The sequence below is a fragment of the Bufo gargarizans genome, unplaced genomic scaffold (genome assembly GCF_014858855.1).
Source record: "Bufo gargarizans isolate SCDJY-AF-19 unplaced genomic scaffold, ASM1485885v1 original_scaffold_2016_pilon, whole genome shotgun sequence".
Taxonomy (NCBI): Eukaryota; Metazoa; Chordata; class Amphibia; order Anura; family Bufonidae; genus Bufo; species Bufo gargarizans.
In genome coordinates, this window is record NW_025334604.1 from 33,870 (window position 1) to 39,066 (window position 5,197).

The 5,197-nt window shown below is 35.6% G+C and overlaps 1 long non-coding RNA gene across 1 annotated transcript; it reads right to left on the bottom strand.

Annotated features, from left to right (window-relative positions):
* Positions 1-319: 319 nt before the first annotated feature.
* LOC122923864 lies at positions 320-4,907 on the bottom strand. The gene is made up of 4 exons (XR_006387336.1): positions 4,849-4,907; positions 4,215-4,285; positions 1,953-1,997; positions 320-379 (listed from the first exon to the last, which is right to left on the bottom strand). It is a non-coding gene; the product is annotated as an uncharacterized LOC122923864 (long non-coding RNA).
* Positions 4,908-5,197: the final 290 nt, after the last annotated feature.

The window sequence follows — 5,197 nt, forward strand, 5'->3', positions numbered from 1 at the left end:
CACAGATCCCCCCCATAAGTGTCATCCACAGACCCCCATAACAGTGTCATCCACAGATCCCCCCCCCATAAGTGTCATCCACAGACCCCCCCATAACAGTGTCATCCACAGATCCCCCTCCCTATAACAGTACCGTCATCCATAGATCCCCCTCCCTGCCGCTCACAGTAGTATACATTTATAAACTGTAATGGAGCGAACCATACTGATAAATTCAGTGTGGTGAGCCATGATGACATGGCACCTAACATTACAGTTAATATGTTGATTATATTATTTACTTACCTATGTGAAGAATGGGTTAACCCAGATGCTGTGGGTGCTTGCGCTGATATCTTCAAATTTGATTGGAGATCACTTTAACTGCCAGTTTGAGAACCTATAAAAGAACAGAAAATAACGATTTTGGCTCATTCACGTAAGTATTTTTCAAGAGACAGACCTGCGTTCATCTGTGTCATGGAAGATCTGTTGAAACAACTTATTTTCAGAGCAGAAAGCCAAGGGGGAGAAGAATGGCTGAGGAAGTGCTTACAGCAAGGACCGGACCAGCAAGAAGAGCTTCTTTTATCTTCTAATCCCGTCTGCTGCGCAGTACCTGGCGCGAGCGCCGAACTGATCGATCCTCCCTGCGATAATTTTTTGCGCATGCGCGAAAAACCTGAGACCCGCTCGCCGATTAAAAAACGTCAGCGGAGAGACAAGAGGGCATATTCCCCTTCACAATATGCGCCTCCTTCTAAGACCAAGAAAACCAACTTATCTTCAAGCCGAGCCAGCAGGAAAATTCAACGGCGTCATTTTCAACAGCATTCAACTGTCACTCAGGAGCCATCACCTGCTTCAACAGTTGATCATCCTCCTACATCATCTGCTTCTGGTGAGCTGAATTATAACTTTTTAAGTGACTGCAAACCGCAGGGCACTATTAATCAAGAGATTAATTCACTTGACATTGATTCTTCTAAATTGAAGATTCAGTTGTTTGATGAATTTTTACTTTACCTATCTAAAAAGGATGAATCACCAAAAAATGTTTGGTCTGGATTAGCAGATGTCAGTCAAGTTAATACCCTTAATAGTCTGACTGCTGCTAATTCAACCATTCAACCGTTCACTAATGTACCTAAAATGTCCAATATTAACCCTGAAATGGCAGTAATTCCTGAGCTTGAATTTAACTCAGGTATAAAAGAGACATCTGTTAAAGAAGTTCTGGCGTGTCAAATTTCTCCATTAGGGTTTCATTTACCCTTGAGCGTGAAAGAAAAAATTTGGAGAAAAGAATATGTTGAAATTTTTTCTCTTCTTCCTTCATCTAGTGAGAATTTAAAAAGTGAATTATTGAAAGACAAAAAATCAGATTCTGAAGAAAATAGAAAATTACACCAGAAATCCTTTTTTAACTGGCTGCAAGCATTTAATATATACGCAGCAGTTTTGGGTGAAAAATTTCCTAGTCTTTGTACTGGTTTATTTTACCATGTAGATACTATTTTGGAGGCATATAGAAATTTTGGCGGAATGGGTTGGTGTCTGTATGACGAATCCTTTCGTCAGAAACTTGCAGTATATCCGAATCTAAATTGGGGTAGTAAAGATGTCGGGCTTTGGTTGAATTTAATGCTCCCTAACAAAAACAATCTTTTTCGTCAACCCAATTTCATTAACGTCAAAAAAGGTATCTGTTTCGCATTTAACGAGTCGCATTGCAGATGGCAACATAATTGCAAATACCGACACGAGTGTTCTTTCTGTGCCGGTTCTCATTCAGCCTCAAAATGTTTTAAAAAACAAGGTATTCACTTCCCAATTTCTAACAAGGAAATTCAATCGTTTAAACAAGGTGACTCCGCTGAATTTGCCAATAATAATTCAGTGGCTAGGTCATTACCCAAACATTCAGATGGCTAATTTATTAATTGACAGTTTTACCAATGGGTTTTTCATACCTGAATTTGTGGGTCCAGGTTGCATTCTAGTTGAAAATGCGTTATCTGTAAAACAAAATATTGACATTGTTAAAGAAAAAATTGAATCTGAAATTTTGGCAGGTAGGATTGCTGGTCCCTTTGATTCTCCCCCCTTCTTGAATTTTCGTATATCTCCTTTAGCTTTAGTTCCTAAAAAAGAACCAAATTCTTTTCGTCTTATTCACAATTTATCTTATCCTAAATTCAGTTCCTTAACGATGAGATGGAAAAAAATAAAGCCAGTGTGAAATACTCCTCATTTGATCAAGCTTTGTCTTTTTTACAAAAAGCAGGCCGCAATTCTCTTCTTGCCAAAGCTGACATTAAATCTGCTTTCAGACTACTACCTATAAACCCCATCGGTTATAATTCTTTGGGTTTTTATTTTCTCGATAAATTCTTTTATGATATGGCCCTTCCCATGGGATTCACCCTATCTTGCTTTTATTTTGAGGCGTTTTCAACTTTTCTACACTGGGTTATGGATATTCACTCAGGTAGTGGATTTTTACTACATTATCTCGATGACTTTTTATTTATAGGTCGTGTAGATTCGGATGATTGTATGAATCTTCTGAATAGATTCATTGGTATAGCTAAATATTTCTGCATTCCATTAGCTGTAGATAAAACTGTCTATCCTACTACGAATCTCAAGTTTTTGGGCATAGATATAAATACAGTAACAATGGAATTTAGCATACCAATGGAAAAAATCCAGAATACTGTTCAACAATTAACTCGCATATCCGGAAAAGAAAAAATTACGCTTAAACAACTTCAGTCTCTTTTAGGTTCTCTTAATTTTATTTCTCGTGTGATTCCCATGGGAAGGGTCTTTTCTAAAAGATTGTATGCTGCCACATCAGGTAAGTCCTCACCTCGATCCCATATTCGCATCACCAAACAACTAAAGGATGACATTTCAGTTTGGTTGCAATTTTTATGTGAATTTAACGGTCACACCATTTGGCAGGAAGAGTTTGTTGGCTCAGACACCTTGTCTCTTTATACAGATGCGTCTGGTGCTATTGGATATGGTGCTTATTTTGACAACTTTTGGTCTGCCGAACGTTGGCCTTTAAATTGGATTACTAATAACAAGTACTCAAAAAATTTGGTTTTTCTAGAATTATTTCCAGTTCTAGTTTCTCTAACAATTTGGTCCTCAGTGTTTCAGAATAAGAGAATTCTGCTAAGGTCGGACAATATGGGAGTAGTTTTTTCCATAAACTGTTTAACTTCAAAGTCTCCGTTAGTTTCTTCATTATTGCGTAAGATAGTTTTTCAATGTCTAAAATTTAACATTTGGATAAAAGCTAGATTTATTTCTGGGAAAACTAATTATATTGCTGATTATTTGTCCCGACAGCGCTTCAAGGAATTCTTCTTAATGACACCTCGAGCTTCCCGAATGGGAATTCCTTGTCCAACTCATCTTTGGGAGATATCAGAGGATTAACTAATGAACTTATTTTTGGTTCATTAGCCAAGAATACATGGGCAGCATATTCTGCCGCATGGTTGGATTGGAAGCTTTTCTGCATATCTCAAAAAATTTCTTACATTGATTTTAATTTAGGGAATTTTATCAAATTTATTATATATCTTTACAACAACGGTTTACAAGCCGATTCTATTTCTAAAAAATTATCGGGCATTTCTTTTTTCTTTAAATTAAAAGGCGAAAGCTCTATTCTGAATAATTTTATCATTAAACAAATGATTAAAGGTATCAAAAGAAAGTCAGTCCACAATGTTAAGACCAGCCCTTTATCTATTGAATTGTTACAAAAGGTCATATGTAATTTAGTATTAGTTTGTTCTTCGGAATATGAAACCAATTTATTTTCTGCAGCATTTTCTATAGCTTTCTTTGCTGCTCTAAGATTAAGCGAGATTGCTGCAGACAATAAAATCTCAAATCCCCCATTATTGATATAGGACCTTCAAAAGTTGTATGGATTTTTGGTGATGAACTGATTCAATTGGCTGAGAGAAGATCTGCTTTTAGACATTCTACTGTTAATTTAGGTTATTCAGCAGAATTTTCCATAAACTGGTTTTCCTTTGCTGACCTTAAAATTTCTGATATCTTCAAGAATGTCAGCCTTATATATTCAAAAATGTCGAAACCTGACCTGTTTATTTTACATATTGGCTCGTTTGATTTGGGAAAAATCAAAACGCATTTGTTAATTTATGAATTAAAAGAATTGTTATGTAAAATATGCTACTTACTTGATGGTGTTGTACTCGTATTTTCTGACATCATCCCAAAATTTTCTTGGTTCAATTCTGAGTTATCCTTTCTGGAAACAATTAGGAAAAGAATTAATAAAAAAATGGAGATTTATTTGAAGGAAATTGGTCATGGCAATTACAGACATGTTGAATTAGAAGGATTCGTTAGAGGACTTTACCAAGAAAAGGATGATCAGCTTTCTGATATTGGATGTGATATATTCATTTCAGATTTGCAGAACATAATTGATAATGGTTTTTATTAAAGGCTTGCAATGTTTATTGGGCCACTTGTTTTTATGTGGCGTTGTGGGGTTAAGTCACTCTCTGAGTGGACTGAGTGTTATATGGTTTATTGGTTTAAATATTTACTTATTTATATTTGAGAATAAATTGGATTAACCAGATTATAATTAATTGGTTAAGTAATAAGCATTGCGGCCTTTAATTACCCAACTAAATAAATAAAGATATTTGCTTAAATTCTATTTTGAGTGATGATTTATTCTATTTTGTGAATTGGAGCGTATGACATCATGGAGCGAACCATACTGATAAATTCAGTGTGGTGAGCCATGATGACATGGCACCTAACATTACAGTTAATATGTTGATTATATTATTTACTTACCTATGTGAAGAATGGGTTAACCCAGATGCTGTGGGTGCTTGCGCTGATATCTTCAAATTTGATTGGAGATCACTTTAACTGCCAGTTTGAGAACCTATAAAAGAACAGAAAATAACGATTTTGGCTCATTCACGTAAGTATTTTTCAAGTTCCCTCCCTCCCTTCCCTATTTATTTTGTCGCTTTGCTTATTGACGGGGGTTAAGTCACTCTCTGAGTGGACTGAGTGTTATATGGTTTATTGGTTTAAATATTTACTTATTTATATTTGAGAATAAATTGGATTAACCAGATTATAATTAATTGGTTAAGTAATAAGCATTGCGGCCTTTAATTACCCAACTAAATAA